General features: G+C 44.7%; 1 pseudogene; it reads right to left on the minus strand.

The window, feature by feature from the left end:
* Nucleotides 1-23,285, minus strand: part of LOC148529130 (transmembrane protein 209-like) — a 438,870-nt pseudogene that overhangs the window by 1,708 nt on the left and 413,877 nt on the right.

The raw sequence follows: 23,285 nt of genomic DNA on the forward strand, positions 1-23,285 counted from the left end.
AAGCCCCCTGTAATGCCCCCTGTAGTGAGCCCACAGTAATGCCCCCTGTAGAAAGCCCCCAGTAATGCCCCCTGTAGTAAGCCCCCAGTAATGCCCCCTGTAGCAAACCCCCTGTAGCAAGCCCCCAGTAATGCCCCCTGTAGAGAGCCCCCAGTAATGCCCCCTGTAGTGAGCCCCCAATAATGTCCCCTGTAGTGAGCCACCAATAATGCCCCCTATAGTGAGCCCCCAATAATGCCCCCTGTAGTGAGCCACTAATAATGCCCCATGTAGTAAGCCCCCCCCGCGAGCGCACACACATACAAAAAAAAAAAACTTACCTGAAACCCAGCTCCAGTGCTGCTACCTTCCATCCCCATCATGATGTCACTCCCATAGTGCATTGCAGGACCCGGAAGTGGAGCTCAGGAGTGAGCTCCGTTCCTCTGGCTACCGCCGGGGGGAAAGAAGGAGCCGGACGCCCACTGGTAACACACTCAGCGGGCGCCCAGCAAATAGGGGGTGCGACAGCGGCGCTCCATCTCCATAGCAGTGCCCGGAATGGCCTGGGGAACAATGGAGCCAGTTGCCCCCTTAAGGGCTGGAGCCCGGCGGCAATTGACTCCATTGTCTCTGGGAGTTCAGCCACTGCATCATTGTTATACCCATTTGGTTGAATATAACATACAAGCTAAAGTGGTCAGAGATTACGAACACAACCGGGTGAGAGCTTTCCAATTTGTTCATTACGGTTGCACTGCATTTCTTCCCCTGCTACTTTGTAAGGTTGGGTAATTGCTATTCAGCAATAACATTATAACATTATCTCAGAGTATTCAATGGTGACTTTCTGATTGAAACCATGATGAGTGCATAGTTTATGCAAAGGCAATAAGCTCTTTTGCAGACTGAATATTCCAGACCAATCTATTGGTCTTCAAGAGGATTTTGGGATTTTTATACTTTTTTTTTTTTTTTACTAACAGTCATCTTAATTTTTCATTTCGTATTACACTTATTTATTTTTCATTTCTTTCTTGCTGTTCCATTACATTAGCTTAACACCATCTTATTGCCATGTTAGTACACAAATGAACATTTATTTATTCATAATTTTTTCATATGATACCGGTTATTTTTGTATCAACTTGTTCTATTAAATTTGAATGGTTACATTTTACACATGGCTACAGTGTAGTGCTTTTTAATTGAATTCACATAATTTGATCATAGCGCTGCCTTTTTCCTTTATAGGGCCGTATTCAATTGCCGGCGAAAAGCCTAGATCGGCGAAAAGTTCTTGCCGGTGACGTAATTTCGCCAGGCGACAACTTTTCCCTGTATTCAATTCCAAAGACTTTTCGCCGGTGCGAAAAGTCTGCGCCTTGTAAACAGCAGGAACGGTTCATCTCAGAAAGGAGGCGGTGTCATCTTTTGGGGGGTGTCAGGATGATTTCCCAATTTACAACAGGAATTTTCCGATTTGAGTCTCGCTGGGACGCATTCTCGCGTCCTTTGCAATTGAATAGGGCGAAAAGCGGTGACGAGCATGATACTTTTCCGGAGGCAAAACTAGCGACGACGGCGAAAAATGCGGCATGCGAAAAGTCCGGGACTTTTCACAGGCGATTGAATACGGCCCATAGTTGGAAAAGAGAGTCACCCACAGGACCTCAGAAGAGCTGTAGCCAGAACAAAACTGAAGTGCCCTGAATCGTAATGCTGGCTCTGAAGTCCCTCTGATATGGGTATGTGCAAATATACCTGAGGGGTATAGAGTTCATAGTAAATACACCACAACCGACTGAGGGCCTCATTTATCAGTGAGTTTTTTCATTGACTAGTGATTATACTCATTGCATATCATAAGGGCGCTCTAGCCAATCAACTCCCAACTGTCATTTGAAAAGTGACAGTTGAGAGATGATTGGCTGGAGCACCATTTATCATACACAACAAGTATTATCACTCATTGTGAATGACAAAACTCGTTGATAAATGAGGCCCTAATTTGGCATATAAATAAACAGACAGGTGAGCTTGACTGGAATGCCGCCTGAAACAGCCTTTCACGATGATTACAGATCATGGTTAAGTTGCTTTTTTGTGGAAGAATAGTGCTGCATCCCCATTGCAGAATTCCATATATTGGTAGACACAATGCCACTGTACATTCAGGCTAAACATAAAAGCCTAAAGTTCTATTAGCTGTCTTTAGAATAATTTCAAGGAGAGGGGGAGGGGGAATAAAAACACAAAATGGGAAAAGTATTTAATTCTTTTCAACTGTCAATTCAATATTTAAGAACTATTATAAAGGGCTTGGGTGACCTTAGTCTAGGCCCCTGCCCCCCTCGCTCTGGCCCTCTCTGCTTTTTCACATTAGGGGTGTCAGGGTTCAGCCTAGGATCGGCTATCTCTCACCTCTGTGCTGGCTTCCCCTGACTTTCTTGTGGTCAGACGTCTGGTGCAGTGAGGGGTGAGATGCTGAGCATTCTGCCTTGGGTGCTTTTGAGGACTTCCATGGTCGGCTGTGTGTTTTGGGGATCGGAGTTCCCATCATGGGCGCCGCCATGACAGTTCCTCTCATGTGACAGTCCTCCTAACCAATGGTAGCATGGTCTCAGTCAGCTGATGCTGTGCTCCAATAATCTGCTACCCCTGGGTATAAATCCGCCCCCAGAACTTCAAGTAACTGCTGTTCAACTTCTTGTTGCTCTGTGCTATTCCTGCAGAGAGTTGCTTCAGCCTGCTCACAGTTCTCTAAAGTCTCCAGCTTTAGCTTCCTTGCTATTCTCAGTCTGAGAGTTAGGGGGTCATTCAGACCCGCTCGCTCGCAAGCGGGTCGATGTTCCCCACTGCACATGCGCACGACGGAGGGAGCTTCGTTGTTCGCATGTGCGAGACCTGGGGAGCAACGGGGAAGCCGCTCCATTTTCATGGAGGAGGGCCCTGATTCAGAGCGAGCGCTCTGGTCAGAGCGTTCAGCTCTGAATCAGGCCCTTAGTTCTCTCCTAGTACCATGTTTTTCTATGTCTGTGTGTCTTTGTATATGTGCTACTGGGGTGTCAGATTACCTGCTAGTGCTAATTAGCTCCTAGCTGCCTCTTTAAGCATTCCCAGCCAGTCTACAGCCCTGTGTTTGTCTGTGTAAATCTGCACCAGCATTCCTAGCTTTCCCAGTATATGCCTGTCTTCTCTCTGTCTCACTGTGCTAATCAGCTCCAGAATCTGTTACTCTCCAAGTATTTGCCTTTGTCCACTCTGCTCTGTGTCTTGTCTGTGCAAAGCAGTACCAGCATTTCCAGCACTCCCAGTATTTACCTTTATCCACTCTGCTCTGTATCTTGTCTGTGCAAATTAGCACCAAACATATTAACTATTTCCAGTCCATGCCTGTGTTCTAGCATCCAGATTATTTCCCTGTTTTCTAAGCATTCAGATCCAGCTCCAGAGTTCAAGCATTCGGTTCACTTCCAGTATCATAGCATTCAATATAGTTTCCGGTCTTCTGCCATTCCCAGGTACCTGTCCAGAGGGCCGCGACCTGCTCACTTGGTGCAGCGGAAAACCAAATCCCAATTGGAGGGGTCACTGGAGAAAACTACCAAGTGAGTTAGACTCCGCGCCTCTGGGCAGGTCTAGCCAAACCTGGGTTTGGCCGCAACTAGGAGACCTAGCCACAGTCACTTCCCTAGTCACCCGAACCCCCGGCTCACTGTCCTCCACAGAGGATCACTTGCACCAGATCGTGACAAGGGGCCCTTTCCTCACCGTGTCTTCATTGTGGGCCCGGTTCCCATATGTCCCCAGGTGGCCGGTCTCCTCATATAGATCTGTCCTGACCCCTCTCCGCTCGGAGCCATTGGGCCATTCACTCAGAATTCCACTGCATGTACATTATAGAGACAAGTATGCTAAAGTTTTCATGTTTGACTAAGTGAGAATAGGGGTTGCAAATTGAGGGGGGGGAGGAGAGGAGCAGAAACGGGATGTGGTTAAGAGAGGCTGCCGGTCTCTATCCAGACACTGGAATCCCGGCACGGGAGTTAAGATAGGCGTCAAATCACTGACGCCCATCTTAATCCCGACGCCGGAATCCAGGAGGATGCGTGCCCGAACGAAGGTAAGCCGGGCATGCTTAGGGTTTGCCACGGGGGGAGGGTTAGGTTTAGGTGAGTTAGCGGGGTTAGTGTTAGGATTTTGGGGGGGGATGTTAGGGTTAGGCACCCCTAGGGGGGAGGGTTAGTATCAAGCATGACTGGGGGGGGGGGGAGGCTAGTGTCAGGCACCACTGGGAGGGGAGGGGTGTTAGATTTAGTTACTAAGGGGGGTGGATTAGGCACGAAGGGGGGGGGGAACTTAGGTTTATGAACTAATGGGGAGGGTTAGGGTAAGTATAATTACCCGACCCCTGTCGGAATACCAACCATCGGGATGCTGCTGACGGTATTGTGACAGGAGGCATCCCGACAGCCGGCATTACATAGCTATTCCTACAGAAAACACCCCTGAAAACTATGCCAAGCTTTCGCACATGCTGAATACATCTTTTTCCAATCTTAAAATTGGTCAGACAGTAATTGTGCATTAAAGCATGCAGAAACAGGTTATACTAAACTTGTAACCTATAGAGGTGGTGTTGACTCCTCTACAGGCAATACACAAGTAACTCGTAGAGAGATATTTGCTTGATGTAAAAAAAATTCTGCTTAAACATTTTTTAAAAATTAAAGTATAAAACTGTATTGCACAAACTGGTCTTTTCAACAATACAAGCGCAAGCTTAATTACTGCATGGACCACCACGTCCAAATCTCATGGTTATGTAAGTTACCTTTGGCAAGTTGTATATGTGCTTCTGGTAGACCAGTTCATAGTGGGGGGGAGTGACACTGCTCTGATGGATACAAAACACGTTTTCATTTGAGGGATCTAATGAGATAAAAGCGATTAACATCCATGATTAAATAGTGGCCTATTTTGCTGTTATTTAAAATAAATAAAGCCTGCATTTATCACAGTCTAACGCAGGTTGTTATCAAAATATTAACACACTTCAAAAATAGTAAAGACCAGTAGTTAAATTAAAATAAAAAAAATCTATGTTTGAATCAAAACCCTAAGACAAAGTGAACTTAATGGGGTTGATTCGGAGTTGTAAGCAAAGCAGATTATTAATGAAAAAGAAAAAAAAAGCCAGTAACTGTGCATCTTTGTAAAACCATGTTGCACTGCATATGGGCAGATTTAAAATGTGTAGATATTTAGATTAGAGAGGAACGTGTCCAAAGTGAAATCTAAATGTAGTGTAAAAATAAAGCTGAAAACAAAAAATATACCCTCTGAAGAAATCCCGGTCCCGGGAAGAAACCAGTCAGGGCTGTTTTACTGGTGCACTCAGTGCCACTTTAGAGTACCTCACTATTATGCCATCTGAACCCAGCTGACTTGCATGCTGACCTGCACAAGGAGCTCCGGTGTCAGTGTGCTCCCCTGTGTTTGTGTGACCACCTGTGTTTTGCTCAGTACACATTGTTACACAGCCTGTTTGGCCGAAGCTCCAGGAGCTGCTCATCTAGACTGTTCACCTGCCAGCATAATTCTCTGGCCTGCGGACTGCCGGTGTATGTCCCCCACACAGTAGTGGATTTGGACGCTGCTTCTACACATTGCGGTGGGATCTCTACGATGACAAAGTAGCTGCTATTGGATCAATTTATTGTAGACACAGTTCCTGCGGCTACCAGCACATTGTGTTTCTGGATTATTACTAGCATATATTTATCCTCAATATGACTCTTGTTCAGGACAACTATACCATTTGCACAAAAAGGCTTACATTTCCTAAAGTATCGACGAGAGACTGATGCCATTATGGCGATACATTGTTGTTAGCAGTTTCTGAACTTTTATTAGTTCCAATGACTATTTTTATCTTACTAAAGAGGTTTTTTTAAAACATTTTTCAAATTTACATTTTTCCTGCTGAGAGGTGCTAATAAATATTGTATTTTTATTTTCTTAAATTTAGTATGATGTGTATCCCAATTAGTGTGTACTTATTACTTATGTATTAAAATATCAGATTTTATGTGATTAAGGCACAATTTTTAAGTAATTGAGTGAATGCTGCACTGGTTTTTATTTTTTTTCTTTATTTGTAAAAATACAGCTGTCCAGCATTTGAGGGCTACATATAAAAGGTAGTCAGTATTTACCCTGCATAGAAAAAAAAAGAATTTGCACCCCTGTTATTGCAACATGGTTTGTCCAGGTTAAAAAAGTTACTTGCTTTTTATTTTTGTTTTCCTCCCAAGTTAGAATATTACAAGTTGCAAGGGGGCATCATAAAAAACCCAAAGAATACAGTTCACTAAAGCTTCCATTAGACATATTTTTAGAACTCTAAAAACAACCAATGAGTGAAGAGATCCTTCTTCCGCCGCAGACTGATCGCAGAGCAAAGCCAGCATCAAATGATTCATATGCAAGTAGAATTTTGACATCTCCTTGAAAAGAAGATGTAAAGAACTTAAGGTTTTGTATGAACATTAATATAAAATAGTGGAAATGTACAAGAGCCTTTTGGGGGTCCAGGATGGTTTTCCCACTTTTTCATGAACTTCTTCCAGTTCACATTTTGTGAAAAAGTCGCACAACCTCTCAGCGAGTATCGTAAATTAGCATTTCAAATTGGATCTTGCATTTCTCCTGTTTGTGCATTTGTGAGATGTCTGTGAGTTTAATGAAACAAACTCCCTTTCGCAAACTTGTGACCCAGGGTTTCCCAGCAGAACATTTCACCCAAGCACCATACTACCTCCGCTGACTTGCCTTTTTCCCATAAAGCATCCTGGTTTCATCTCTTCCTCACGATAAATGCTGTACACACACCCGGCCGTTCACATGATTTAACAGAAAATATGATTCGTCAGACCAGACCACCTATTTCGATTGCTCCATGGTCTAGTTCTGATGTTCACATGCCCACTGTAGGCGTTTCGTGGTGGACAATGGCTACATAGGCACTCTCACTGGTCTGCGGCTATACAGCAAGATGCAATGCACTGTGTGTTCTGACAACTTTCTGTCAAAGCCAGTGTTAACTTTTTCAGCAATTTGTTGCTCTTCTGCGGGATCAGACCAGATAGGCTAGCCTTCGCTCCCCACACACATCAATGAGACTTCAGCGCTCGTGACCTTGACGCTGTACCATTTTTAGTAGGTACTAACTAATGCATACTGAGAACACCCTACAAGACCTGCTATTTTGGAGATGCTCTGACCCAGTCATCACAATATGGCCCTTGTCAAAGTCGCTCAGAACACACTCCCATTTTTCCTACTTCAAACCCATCAACTTCAAAAACGGAGTGTCAACTTGCTACCTAATATATTCCACACCTCGACATGGGCCGTTATAAGGAAACAATCAATGTTATTAATTTCACATGTCCGTGGTTTTATTATTATGGCTGATTGGTGTATATATTAAAATGATCAATTGCTTGAAGAATCTTCTTACCAAACCTAGTGTCCTATGGAGTAATGACACAAAAATGATCATACAGTTTTGCAATGATCTAATGCCGATGTCCGAGACCTGTTAGCCCAGAAGGTCACCACTGCTCTCACAGAATGGGCACCTTACATCCTTCCCTAATATAAGCCTTCAGATGACCACTCTTATCCATTTAGCAAGTGTGCTTTTGGAAGGAGCTTTATCCTGGCATTAAACTTTGACATCCTCTGTACTAGAAAGCTGATTTGAAATTGCCAAATTATTAATAATATATATAACTGCAATAAAATTTTGCAATCAATAGAGGTTTTTAGCATAATCATGGCCAAGGTTATGGGCCTACCCACCATATCCAGGTAACCTCTTTCGGGTAGGTCCCTAACATACTAGGGTTCAAATCCAGAGCACAGGACCCCCCAAAACTGGCCCAGCCAAGCTGCCCCAGAGCACCACCATAGTAAGAAAAGTGCAGTGTAAAGAGATAGTTAGGAGCAACTGCAGCTGCATATAAGGAATGAAAATAAAAAAGTGAAGTACATATATATTAAACACACACAGTGAAGGGTTAAAATGTGTTATAAAGGAAAATGTGTTATAATGCGGTGCCCTGAGACAGATCAACCAATATAATCCAGGGGGACGCACACCCCAAAAATGAATCAAAGTTGCACTACAGTATATAACTTGTAGGACTTACCTAGAATTGTGCCTAATACAGTGTGCATATACATTACCATACTCCATGCTTTTAAACCAATAAGGAAGGGTGCTAATCCAGAATGGGGGCGTCTCCTTTCCCTCAGAAGTGCAATAAAGCACATTAAATGGAGTATATGGGAAAGATTTCTGGACTGCACAACCTGACTATATATATGATGGGAGGTGCTACCTGATGAGACTAATTGCAGGCACAGAAACAGACAAATCTCAGGTGCACAACTCCAAATTATTAATAATTGCATTTATATATATTATTAATAATTTGGAGTTGTGCACCCGAGATTTGTCTGTTTCTGCCGACCGCAGGCTTCCTGATAGGCGACGAAATCCTGACGCCTATCATTATCCCTACACTGGTAGCCCGACGCCCAGCATACCAAACGTAGGTAAGCCGGGCGGCGGACACAGACAGCCGCGCGGAGGGAGGGTTAGGTTAGGGGCCCCCAGGGGGGACTTAGGGCTCGACACCCCCCCCCGGGAGGGTTAGGCTATGGCAAGGGGGGGGGGCGAGGCATCCCCGGGGGGTGATTAGGGTAAAGGTGCCCTATACACAGTGCGATGCACCATGTTGGGCAACTGCCGATCCGTTGGCAGACGGATCGTGCTGTCACTGCTGGCAATCGTGTGGTCCCCGCTGACCGCCTCCTCCATTTGAATGGGATCGTACATCGCATCCCAGATCAGATGGTTCTGCGGGAAGATCTGGGACTGCGACATACGACCCCGCCGGAGCGCACAGCACGATATCAGGTACGATATCGTGCCCATACACGGCAAATAAAGCACCTATATCCATCGGATCGGCACGTATATCGTGCCGTGTATGGGGGCCTTTAGGCACCCCCCGGGAGACTCAGGTTTAGGGTGCAGGGACGGGGGGGTTAGGTTTAGTCACTTACGGGGAGGGTTAGGCACTAGAGGGGGGAGGTTAGGGATAGGCACTATGGGGGGGGTTAGGGTTAAGCACCCCTAAGGGAGGGTTAGTTATACTTACCTTTTTTAGCCGTTGGGATCTTCACTGCTGCCGGTCTTCCGGCGTCGGGATTTGAAACGCCGGGCATAGGTCCAGCAGTCATTCATACCAATCCCTTTTTCCATTAATGAATGCTACCATCATTGGGTTAACAGAGAAGATCTTTATAGGGTTTTGCTGCAATTATGTGGTGCAAACAGCTGCATTACACACTACCGTACACTGTTTTTTCTTACAAGAAATTTGCATACAGTTGTATTGCTTTGATGTGTAGGGGAGAATGCCAAGCCTTTGAGCTTGAATCCATATTTAAGATGGTCCATTTTGGTCAGGGGAATTCCCCTTTCTGCTAGTATCTCTCCTGTGTTGTGATTCCATGGTGTGAGTACTTCTAATTGCAGATATTTTCATATGCCACCATGTACATGGGAGAAAAACTTTAAATTAAAGCTTGAAACATTCCCTCACAAAAGTTTGCTGCCAAGACTGGATTGAATTTGACATTAATTTAATCTTTTTGGATTCTCTCGGGTAATTAAATGTCAAACGGACCAGGGGTCCCCCCATCTGACTATTTCCAATTTTGCTAAAATATATAAAAATGAAGGTTGGCATATATATCAGACTAATTTTGGAAACATTTTAGTTAAGAATATGCAATAGTAGCTAGTAACTATGGCCTCAAAGTAGGGGGTGGGTGCAACGGTCACAGACTCCGCAGTGCACAATCAGCAATGTTCACGTTATTGCTGTGGCTGATCTAGGAGAGTAAAATTTGGGTTAGTGGACGTGTCTGTTGACGCAGATTTTAAAAAAAAACCATAATAAAAAAAAAAAAATCATAGTTCTGACTTACATGCTTTTACATTTTTCAAAGTATGAGGCCAAAGTAGGCAAAAAAATATGTTGAATAGAGCTTAATCTGGAATTCAGTTGCCTAATATACGAGGGTTGTTCAAAAAGTAATGCCTAAATGCTTATAACTCTGAAATAATACGCAACATTTATTTGAAATTTTGTCAGTTTGTACTTTAATATGTCTGCTAACTATATATGTAGTTTTGTTTAGGTAGTCCAAGAAATACCATGGAATCCAAGAAGAAACAAAGAGCCGTCATTGACTGGAAAAAGAAGGCTGCAGTGCTACAGAAATCCACAAAATACTAAAAAAAGTGTATGGTGAGCGTACAATTGACTATATAGCAATGTCAGAAGGTAGATGAACCATTTTCAATTGGGAGAATCGTCCGTGTGCAACAAACCTCGTAGTGGCAGACCAACTGCAGTCACAGTAGAGAATCGACACAAAGTCGATGCCATGATTCAGAAAGACCATTGTGTGACCATCAGAGATATCAGTGATGAACTGGAATGTAGCCATGGCACTGTAGAAACACTAATCAATGATTTGGGATATCGTAAAGCGTGTGCTAACTGGGCTCCAAAGCAATTAACCAGGGTTCATAAGGCCCAGAGGGTGGAAGTGTGCAATGACCTTTCGACCAACTTTGAAGCCAACCCTGAGACGTTTTTGGAAAATGTCATTATAGGAGATGAGACCTGGGTATTCCTTTATGACCCAGAAACAAAGGCCCAATCAAAGCAATGGAAACACCTAAGTTCACCTAGGCCAAAAAAGTTTAAATCACAACGATCCGTAAACAAAGTCATGGCCACATTCTTCTGGGATTGCCGAGATGTTATTCTCATCGATTACTTGTAACAAAACCAATCAATCAACAGTGATCGATACATTATTACACTTAAGAAGCTGAAAGAAGCCATCCGCAAAAAAAGGTCAACAATTCGACCGTCAAATGTCATCTTACACCACGACAAAGCCAGACCTCACACTTCGATGGCAACATCTGGGGCCATTGCCAAAATGGGATGGGCAATAATGCCACATCCACCATTCAGTCCTGATTTGGCTCCTTCTGACTTTCATCTGTTTGGCCCTCTCAAATACTGTCTCCGTGGTCAACATTTTGAAGACATAGAGGTTGTTAAAAATGCCATAAGTTCCTGGGTCAAACACCAACCACTGGAATTTTTCCAAAGTGGATTCACAGCTTGGGTTGAGAGGTGAAGAAAATGTTTGAGGGTGAGATGGTGAATTTTTTGAGTAGAGTCATTCTGTTACTAAGACTTCAAAGTATTTTACTGCAAATTTTGAAATCTGTATCTATAATAAAATTTGAGTTGTGAGCATTTAGGCATTACTTTTTGAACAACCCTCGTATGTTGTTATAACATCAGTGTAGCTAACTACCCAAGTGGTCAACATCACAGTCCTAAAATATCAGACTCCAAACTACTTTAGTTCCAGTGATAGCACTACCTAAAATTGCTCTCACAGATCAAAATTGAATTTTTGCTTATTGTTGACGTCCTTTAGCAAAAAACGAGCATAACTTTTTTCAAACAACGTTCATTAAAAAGAGCAGATTTTAATCTACATCATATGTGTTTCCTGGATAGGCTTTTTGCCATTGAAGGGAGAGAACAGGCCAACAAATAAGGTAATTTTTGGCTTACACAACAATATTAGTGGCTGTTATTATAAAGCAACAAGAGCTAGAACCCTGTGTTTAGGGGTCTTTGTAAAACTTATGGTGGTGATCTCAATTGTTTTTCATCTGAACTGATAAATACCAATTTTATTTTTTATTTTTGCAAATTAAGCTGAAAGTTGAGATTGTGTTAGTCATCTGTCATTATGGATGTCTTGTCTTCCTCTTTTTCACAAAATAAATGAAGAGGGTGCCCAAAACTAACTGTTTTACTGTCTGCCAGGACAATAGGTACTGGCTTTCTTAAACTGTTCACCTTAAAGAAACTTAATTCACCATAGGTAATAAATGTAATCCATTTTCAGTACTTACCATAGTAAATCCTACTTTGAGGATTACAGTGCCCATCCACTAGCAGACATGATTACTACATTGTAATCGTGCAGTCGTTTGTCAGTCTGTGATGAGCCTGCACTGAACGAGCAGATCATGTCAGTTTGTTTCTGGCGTATCAGGTGACAACAATTTAAATTTCTCCTGCTGTTGTTTCAACTGCTTACTCATTTTTATAAGATACTGCACAGTGACCTCGTTGTTAATTTTTAAATCATCCTGTGGACTTACAATAAAATGTGGTTGCTTACCGAACAATATCTCAAAAGGGGACAAATTAAGAGGAGGTCTAGGAGTGGTCCTGATACTATGGAGGACGAGTGGTAAGATTTCTGGCCATGCTAATCCCGTCTCAGCCATGATCTTACTCAGTTTGTTCTTAATCATGCCGTTTACTCTCTCCACCTTGGCACTGGCTTGCGGAAGATACGGGGTGTGAAGCCTACTATTAATGCCCATAAGCTTACACATATTTTGGAAGACATCACCTGTGAAATGAGTACACCTATCACTTTCAATGATCCTAGGGATACCGTATCTGCATACAAATTCCTGAACAATCGTTTTAGCAGTAAATGCAGCAGTATTAGTGGCAGCTGGATATGCCTCTACCCAATTTGAAAATACGTCAATACAAACTAATACATACTTCAGATTCCTGCAAGGTGGTAATTGGATGAAATCAATTTGTATTACCTGAAAAGGTCCGTTTGTCGGAGGGATGTGGGATGGCTCAGAGGGTATTGTCTTTCCGACATTCTTCCTCAAGCAAGTCAGACAAGACATTGCTATCTTTCCTGCTTGAGAAGAGAAACCTGGTGCACACCCTGTATTAGGGTGACTAAATGAATTGCCAGACAACAACGATAATTTAAAGAGCGTATGGCCCTTCATCGTTCTGCCATACGACAGGCCATTAAGAGTGGTGGCAGTGAGCAACCGGTTGCCCGTCATTTTGCTCAAAACATGGGGTGGCCTCAATAAGAGCTATCATCATTGATCATGTGCCGCCCTTACTTAGAGGGGGCAATAGAAATAAGATTTTGATGCAGAGGGAAAGTAAGTGGATATTTACTCTGGATACCATCTTCCCAAAAGGGTTAAATGAAACCTTGGGCTTGCAGTGCTTTCTTTGAATTTTGATTATTGTAGGTGTAGTTGATACTTCATTAGCTTTTAATTATGGAGTATTATGTTATATTATTATTATTATTATTAATAAAATAATGTTGATATACAGTCTTTTATTAGACACAGGATTCAATTATTACCTGTGCCTTTTTAATTTGTAATGTATTATGTATTCTTTTTATGATATGTTGTTTTCAGTGGTTTCTAGGCAACACGTATGACTCACTGGGCAGACTGGTGCGGGTTGATGAAGCCGCGGACCGCGCATCATGTGATGCTTGTGTTGCTTGTGTCTGAAGCCAGCATGTTGTTGACGCAGGCTAGTGAGGTCACGTGCAGCGGTCTGGGCTGGTCTGGGCGCTCGGTCTGAGGTAATCTCACACACCGGTATGCAGGAGAGTTTAATAATATCATGATTATGGAGGGTATATATGTTTGTCTGTATATGGTTGTATTTTGTGTACTGCTGCCCCAGAGGAAGGGGGTTTACCCCGAAACGTCGGAACATTAAAGGACATTTTTGTACCTCTTAAGAAGTCTACTGAGTGCCTTCCTATTTTGGTGGATGTGTGGGAGTGCTACAAACACTCTGGAAGGGCACCTTAGCAATATCTCTTACCCCGATGGTGAGTGCCGAGTCTGTTTTGGCTGTGGCATGTGCACGGCTCAGGTCTTCTTCATTCCCATTACTGTGGTGAACACCTGCACGTCACACCTAGCGTGCAGTGGAACTGGGGTGCTAGTGGTGCACGTTAGGCGTGACGTGCAGGTGTTCACCGCAGCAATGGGAATGAAGAGGACCTGGAACGATTGAGCGAGGACAGGATGAGCAGCACGGCCGAGGTGACCAACCGTAGATGCCGGATCCATTTATTTACATGGGTGTGTATACAGCATATACAGTATATATATATATGCAATACATTCTGGGGCTTTGATGCAGTGGGCAAGCCTATGGGTTTCTATTCATGATGCCCCCGTGGGAGGGATCCAAGCACATCCCTTCCATCTCCTCCTGTGGCGCGTGCCAGAGGGACTTCTGGGTCATAGATCCCAAAGTCCCTTGTTGGCAAGGGACAGTTCTTACCGAGAGAGCTGTCCTTTGCATTTCTCTTCATGCATACCAGCGTAGTTAACGCTGGCATGCATTCAAAGAGTGGAGGAATGCATCGCGTGCAAATTGAGATGCATCATGCATCCTGCCCATAATGATGTAATAACCCCACCTGCTTTGTTGTTGGTTCCGCCTACAGTTGATTTGGCGCTGCTTCCAGAAATTTTTCCAGGGCCACTTTTTTTCCCCAATCCGACCGTGACTACAACTAAGTATGTCAAAACTCTTAAGGAGTATGTAGTCCATTATTTACCTGGCTGTCCACCGGCATTATTGTCTGCAAATGTTTTGAGTGCATTTGTCATGTTTTGTTTTTCTAATCAACATATAGAACTGAAGATTGTAAAAAAGTGTTTTGGAGCTGTCCATGTACATACATGAACCTTTAGCTAATGATCAATCTATATATTTGTTCAATACATGGAAAACAATATTTTTTTCCCATTTTTACATGCATGCACTTAATTACTGTAATAGGAAAATGTGCATTAACGTATCCAAAGTAAAAAAGTGCTGCATTCTAAAATCTATAGTGTTTAATAATGACTAGTGGTCTCCTCACATTATATTGAAGGCTTTACCCAGGGGCATTTTAAGAGAGGATGGTGCCCATGTGCAGCCTCCGACCGAGGCCCCTCTGCTCTCTCCGGCAGCCGGCAGCGCACAGAGCGCAACACCGCGGCGGTAGACTCTGGGTACTAGTCTGTGCCCAGAGTCTACAGCGCATGCGCAAGTCACCGGGAAAATGGCACGGCAGCCATTTTTTTTCACTGTGTTTTCCATACTGCGCATGCACAAAATGCCAGGAATATGGGCATGGCAGCCATTTTCCAGGCATTTTTTTACAGCGCTGCCATCAGCACTGATATGGGACTCTGGAGTGGTAAGTATAATATGGGTGCAGGGTGTGCAGTGTTGGTCTCCCTGGTGCCTGTGTGCACCGCACACCCTGTACCAGGCTTGGACTGAGCTGCCGGGGATTTGGGGGGATTCCCTGGTGGGCCCCGCTGGTTCATAGCCATGCCCACTACTGCGGGAGGGCATGGACTAGCTCTTGCTAGCTTTTAGTGTATGTGTGTTTTACAGTGTAACACCAGCTTGCCGGGCTTTGAATGATTTAGCTGGTGCATGCAGAGGACGGCAGTCTGCACTATCTGAATCACTGATGTGCTGGTGCCAGTGACCTCACGGGGGAGGAGCCTGGAGCCAGGGCTGTTGCAGCAGAGGTTGCCCATTCTATGTGTTTTCTTCAGAATCTGCATCAGCCAGTGGTCGGAGCTAAGCAGGACTGCTCTGTACACACAGACATTTAGAGCAGAGAGCACTCAGAACTGCAGAGGAGGGTCAAGAAAAAGGATGGAGACAGACCTGGAGTAAGTCCTGTCCTGATAGCTGGAAACATTTGGTAATGATAAATGTATTGCTTTAGGTTAAGTATCAGGAAGAGGGATGACATAAATGAAGAGCCAGCTGAGTACTGTTCTGTGGTTGTTGTTATTACATATGAATGTCAGTAAAATCAGTTTTCCAAAGCATTAAGGTGCCCATCCACTAAAAGAAACAACAGGACAATTACGACACTGTAATCGTGCTGTCGTTTCTATGTCTGTGATGTGCCTACACTGAACGAGCAGTCGTTCAGGGCAGGCACATCAATCATCTGGTAACATGCTGAACCTGACGTTATCGTCAGGCTGTCCAGCATATTTGCCCAATGATAGATGTCAGAAACGACCAGCGGGAGCGCGCATCGCTGGTCATTTCCGACTTTAAAGTGCCCAATTTGCAGGCGATTAACAAGCGATTTGATGATAGCGATGTTATCGTTCAATCGGCTTGTTATATCGCTAAGTGGATGGGCACCTTAAGAATGACCAGTCATACCACTGCTGATCTAATCAGAAAAGCAGGTTAGATCTGTAAGTGGTAAGGGGGAGATACAAACATAATACATGGAACAGATTAAACTAAACAGACTGTAACACCAGTAGTGGTTAAGTCTAGTAAGATATGATTTATATCCATATATTTATACTAGCCTATACATTTTACATATAGGACGTTTGTAATAATAGATAGGTAATATGTCCTATATAAAGTTCATTATAGTATAGTTTATAATTGTTTAAAATAAGGGTGTTTAAGGGTTAATAAAGTTGATTGTGACTAAAAGGAAAAAGTTTATTGTACATGTCAGTTCCTGGCTTGTGGGTATGAACATAAGTCTGAAGGGTTAAGGGCTCACTCTGGAAAGTCCAGGAATGATGATGTTCGTCCATGTAAGATGACGTTTTGCCTCTTTCTGAGTTCCGTTTTTTTGGAGGGAAAAATCCGAACTCCACGTGCAAACTCGAACCTATCCGAGCCTGCACATCCCTAATTTTAATACAGTCTAAAATCGTTCAATCGTTCATCTGACATATCTGACCGTGTGTATGCACCATAATACTTACCTTGAACTGTTAAGTTATAAGTACAATATAATACATTAATACTTACCTTGTATCATTCACAGTAACAGTTATATATTAGTGTATAAATATATAAACACATAGGGCCATATTCAATTAGAGGCAAAAAGTCAGAGCTCTGACTTTTCACCATTATCGGAGGTTTCTGCAGGGATAAAGTATCGGGCATGTGCCCGCTTATCCCCGTATTCAGTTTGGATCCGGCGAAAACGCGACCCAGTGGAAAGGTAAGTATGGAAAAGTCCTGTCAATTTTCGGGAAATCATCCTGGCACCCCCCTAAAGATGGTCTGACATGGGGGATAACTATGGGTACCCCCGTTTTGGCCTGCGGAAGGTAAGTCAGGTTTTTAAATAGCCGCGACAGGTGCATAAATGCGCCTATAAAGAAGTAGTGAAGAATAGCATTTATCTTTTTTTGGGGGGAAAAATAAACTATTCCCATCAAATTTGGGGTACATGAAAATGGGTGCAAGCATATTTTTAAGTCCCTAAAGTAATTTTTTTAAAGTCTTCAAAATGCACCTGCCGCTTCCAGCCGCATTCTAGAAACATCTGCCACATACATGGGAACCCCCCCTGAATCAATTTCGCTAGTTTAAAATTTTGTTCCCCAATATATTTTTTTTCGCCCCCAAAATGAAAGTACATTTTTTGCGGGTGTCCTCAAAACTTTTTTATTTTATTTTTTGACACAGAATACTTTTAGGGGACACTCCCAGGAACGCAGGCTATTTTTTTTTAAGTCTGCACCCCAAAACCCCAATTCTGCACTTTTTTTCGCCATGTATTACATGGTGAAAACTTATCCCCGATTTTTAACAAAGGCTTTTCGCACCTGCAAAAAGTCTTTGAAATTGATTATGTGGATAAGTGAAACAGTCAAAAATCACGTCATCGGCAATAAATTATCGCCGATAACTGACTTTTCGCCTCAAATTGAATATGGCCCATAGTAGAACTAGTGTGATTGTGAGGCAACAAAGGCGTCTTTGTATAATGATATTGATGTATGGTAATGGAAAGTATATAAATTTTCATATATATATGTAATATTGTCAAGTGTTACTTACCTGTCAAAGAGAAGGTCACAGAGGCTGAATTGAGGAATTTCTGCAAGAACACGGGAGAGGTATTATTAGTTATATAAATATAATACTGCCCCATCTGTCATTTCATTAGAGGTATTAGATAAAGTTGTGTTTCCCAAGCAGACCCAGAATAATAATTTGTAACGCTTTGGTAGAGGCACAAAATTATCCACACACTGTAAGTGATTGCATTAACACAGAGATGGGGAACCTCAGGCCCGGGGCTATATAAGGCCCATGGAATCATTTGGTCTGGCCCTCTGAGCTTTTTTCTGCTAGCCTCATCTGGCTAGCAGGGTGCCTAGAATGGCAAACTGCAGCCAGAATCTATGCAGCAGTGCCGCCTGGTGAGTCCTTAGGATGCTTCAGACAGTCACACCGCTGCCCTTACAGCTCCCCGGAGCATTCTCAGGAGGCATTGCTGTAATCACCGGTGATTGTGCCCCCGCCCCTGTGTGATGTCACATGAAGGGGGCGTGGCCTGAACCGGGCCCACAAATAATGTTCTATATATCAAAATGTCCCTCGGCAGAAAAAAGGTTCCCCACACCTGCATTAACATAACCCCGGGGAAAACAGGGTCACAAGACTATAAAGGGAATTTAGGGGGAATCAGGAGACATGGATCCAAGCAGGAGTTAGGGAGAGGTTCGATGAAGGGGAGGCAGGTGACATAAGGGAACAGATTATTATTTTTGTTATATTTTTATTTAAAAAAATGCAGGGTAATAGTGAGACTCCTTCTTGAATTATGTATCTCCCTGCTTTGGTGACCACTGTATGTAATGGGTAGCAATGTGCTGGAGCCAGGGGCATGTTAAGAGGAGGGGGCCCATGTGCAGTCTCTGTCCGGGGACCCCTCGTCTCTACCCGGTGGCCCACAGCACACTGAGTGCAGCAGTAGACTCGGGGCACTAGTAGACTCTAGCGCTCTGCCAGTGTCTACTGCGCATGCACCGGTCTCTGTGGAAATGGTGCAGCAGCTATTTCCCTGGCTATTTCCCTACTGTACATGTGCAAAACGCCAGGAAAATGGCTGCTGTGCCAGTTTGACGGTGATTTGTACAGCTTTGCTACCGCCGACATGGGACTCTAGAGAGGTAAGTATTGAATAAATGGGTGCAGGGTGAACTGTGTGGGCCCTTCTGGACCCAGGGGCCTGTGTGCACTGCACACCCTGCACCCATTATAAATACAGCCCTGGCTGGAGAAAAAGTACTAAAACAGTACAACATTTGGCAAGGGGTTACTGTAAAACGAGGTACTGTATGGGAAGGATAAGAGGCTTTTGATACTTAAAACAAAGGTGTGACAGGTAAGGGTATAGTTCACAGAAAAGACATATAAAGAGGGCAGGAGAGACAAAGAAAGGACTCCCGCTTTTTGCCCTACTCAATTGCAAAACACGCGTAAACGGCGAATAGCGAAACTAGTGAAAAGTACAGCATATTTTTGGAAAATCAGTCTGTACCCCAAAAAAAGCCTAAAACACTGGAAATCAATATTGAAGTATATTAATAGCATTAATATACTTCATTAGCATTAGCAACATATTTCTTTTGAAAAAAATAATTGCTATAGTTAAATTAGGGGTACATTATAATGAGTACTAGTATATTTTTGTGGCTATAAAGTGCAGTTTTAAAAAAAATGTAAAAATACCCCTGCTGCAGCCACCTGCGATCCTAAAAACACCTGTCCCATCCATACAGCCCCCTAAAATACCTGACCCAGTACTTTAAACCCTATTTTCCAACACATTTTACATTTTCACCCCAAAAATGATATGTCATTATTATGGAGGAATTAAGCTATTTTTTTTTTTTGCCTAATTAGTTATTAGGAGAGGTGTATAAAGGGTTGTGAACCAAGTCCCCACATTTTTAGGTAAAACTAGTGATTTTGCTAATTTTTTCACCTGCCTCTGAGGTGGTGAAAACTATTAGCCGGTTTCTGACTATGGAGTTTTCGCATGTGCGAAAACTCCAGGAATTGAATAGCGTGACACGCTGATATGCGCAAAAAGATTGCATTGGCACATGCTTTTTGCAAAAGTGACTTTTCGCACCTAATTGAATTCAGCCCTTGTAACAATGAAGCAAGGGAAGGTATGAAGCACTGAGAGAAATTATGTAAAAAACATTTAGTAGGATAAGACAATGGTACCAAGATAGTGCCACACTGGACATCAATGAATGCCACATTCCTAAAGTGTCAATATAAGTTTTATCTTAACATAAAACATAAATATTTAGATAGGAGTATTACACATTATGGCAGACAATTCATTTAAATTGGAGGGGCGGGATTTTACAGTGGGTTTACAGGGATTGGGATATTTAAAATGTCACATTTCTACTTCAGGGTCCATAGGGGGTCCACAGGGTTGACCTTGGGGTTATAGCTGGATCAGGATCCATGGGCACCAAACAGTTAAGCTTTTAGCTCCCAGGGTGCACTTGGGTCCTCCCCTATACCCCGCCCCCGAGCCACAGGCACCTCAGTGTAAGTTGGTGCCCGGCCGGAGTCGGTCACCGCGCAGGGGGGCTGCAGGAGCAGCCCCCAGAAGCTTTGTATTTTAAATTAGATTTTATTTATTTTAATCTTTTTACTACAGACGGCAGCGAAGGGCTGTCTATACAGACGCCCACGCTGCCGCTCTGATCCCCGACTGGCGCCGCGACGCCAGTACTGATCTGGGGATCGCGGCGGGAGGACAGAGTCCGTACTAGCCGCCTCTGTCTACCTCCCAGGACTGCTGCCGGAGTCGCCGGGGATTCAGGTAAGCCGCGCGTCGCTGGCTAGCGGCGGCGCGTGGAATGCCTTAAAATGCAGTCCTTTAGCCTCCGGTCCTGGGGACAGACCGGAGGCTGCTGGCAGTGGCGGCGGGCCCCCCCCCATAACCCGTGGGACCACTAGACCACCAGGGATTACAGGCAAGCGGGAAGCCAGCATCCCTGGGGTCATGGCCAGCCAGGGGAGGAAGCCTTCCCTGTTCAGCGGCTCCTCCCCTCAGCTCAGCGCGCCTTTCAGCACGCAGTCTGGCGTCGCTGAGCTGCAGTTACACGGCCACTCCTCCTCTGAGGTCTCTGGGGGCCATTTTCTCACAGTGGCAACGCAGATCTCAGGGAGCAAGCGGACCGGTCCCCCTGTGTACCTCTCCCCTGATTTAAGGACAGCGTACACAGCACTATAGCCCTGACACTGAATCTGGGAGGTTGATTGTAGTGGAAAGGTGCAGTGAGTATAACTTCTCTGCATGGTATGTGACTTTTGCTAGTGCTGCCTGTCTGTGCTTATTTTCCGCTTACTGTCAGCTTATACCTGTCCCTTTACTTCTCCTACGAGCCCTACAGGTGTGTGGGGGAAGGGTGTTTCTACTGACCTCACTTATATAGATCACGTATTTGTGAGGTTCGTCACATACAGTTGTGTGCGACACAGTGCCATATTGTGGGCTGTTGTTCAACACACCGGTGAGTGCGTTTACTTCTGCCCTGTTGCCAGATATATAATATATTCTGTCATGTCAGACGAGGAGGTTGAGCGCTCAGTGGCTCCGGCGTTGGCCTCCTGCGAACGCTGTTCTGCAGGAGTGAATAGGGAGGATTTGTCACAGGATGGCCTGTGTAGTCGGTGCCAGGTGGCTCCTGGCCCATCCAGACCTTCTGTGACGCAGGAACCACCGTGGGCGATGTTTTCTCAAGTGCTGGTGTCTATTGCGGACCGTCTGTCGGTCCCGACTGCTCTCCCTACTAGGGCGTTACCCCAGCCGACCATCCCCCATTCCCCGGGTGTCCCGCAGTTATTGCGGAGTCCTCCTGGGTCTCAGTCTGTGGGTCCCTATGCGGGGTTGCCTATGTATATACAGGCTTCCCCTGTGCCGCAGCAGCCTGCGGTACCTTTTCAGGCCCCTATGGCGACTCCTCCACCCTGGGTGGATGTGTTCTCCAACTCCGTGCAAAATTTGGCGGCCGTATCCTCGGCTTTTCAGTCAATGTTGCAGACTGACATGCCTTCTAGGGTTTCAAAACGCCCACTCATGGCGCGGGCGGCTCAGGTATCGGACTCAGAGGGTTCCTCAGATGATGGGGAGGTCCCTGATGACACTGACTCGGACGCCTCGGTCCAGGAAATGGATACCAAGTCGTCCATTAATGTGCGAGCACTGGTTAGGGCGGTGCGAGCCATTCTTCTTATAGAGGATGAGGCACCGGCTCCTAAGTCGAAGTATCCTAGTTTCAAAAAAACTAAGGTGGCTTTTGCGGTGTTTCCCCTGTTGGATCAGTTGATGGATCATATGGCGGTAGCTTGGCAGGCGCCCAGTAAGAGATTCCTTCCTCAGAAGCGGTTGGCTTCTAATTATCCCTTCCCTGAGGCACATTGTAAAAAATGGGAAACTCCACCGGCGGTGGATTCCCATGTCACCCGTTTAATAAGGAGCTCTACTTTGCCATTACCGTCTATATCCTCGCTGAAGGATCCCACGGACAGGAAAGTTGAGACTTGCTTAAAGTCTATTTACTCCCTCTCCGGGGCGGTGGCCCGACCGTCCATGGCCATCTCCTGGGTGGCCAAGGCCATTGAGGGGTGGGCCAATGCATTTCAAGATACCTTCCCGGACGACGCTCCGGATGTCCAGAGGGTGTTGTTGGGTCAGATGAGGGACGCTGCTTCTTACATTGGGGAAGCCGATCCTTATGGTTGCAGTCCTGGAGAGCGGACTCTGATTCAAAGAAAGGCCTGGAGGCCTTACCTTTCAATGGGGAATTACTATTTGGTCCGGACTTGGACAAAATAGTGGATACCCTGGCTAAATCCAAGTCGGCTTTCCTCCCTTCGGCGGCACTGCCTGCTAAGGTTCGGAGTTCGGTTTTTCGTTCCTTTCGGGTTCAGGGTAAGGCAAAAGGTCAGTCCTTCCCGAGACAGTTGGCGAGTAAGACTGCCTCTAAACCCAAGAAGCAGGCCTGGAGTGCTCGGCGCCCTTCTTCCAAGCAGGAAGATAAACCTGCGGCCTGATGGGACAGGCCTCCCTCTGGGGGACCTTAGAGTGGGAGGCCGACTTCTTCGATTTGCCCAGTGCTGGCACAATACCACCACGGATGCCTGGGTTCGAGAACTGGTCTCCCAGGGGTACGCCCTGTCTTTTCGGCACAGACCACCCCACCAGTTTTTCTGCACGAGTCCTTCTCAGGACAAGACCAAGGTGTTACAGATTCAGGAGGCTATAGAGTCCTTGCTGAAAGCAGGGGTCATTGCTCCCGTTCCTCAATTACAACGAGGGACGGGGTACTATTCTTCTCTGTTTCTGGTGCGGAAACCCAATGGTTCTCATCGCCCTATCCTCAACTTGAAGTCTCTGAACAAATTCCTCAG

The sequence above is a fragment of the Taudactylus pleione genome, unplaced genomic scaffold (assembly GCF_031769625.1).
Source record: "Taudactylus pleione unplaced genomic scaffold, aTauple2 ptg000086l, whole genome shotgun sequence".
Taxonomy (NCBI): Eukaryota; Metazoa; Chordata; class Amphibia; order Anura; family Myobatrachidae; genus Taudactylus; species Taudactylus pleione.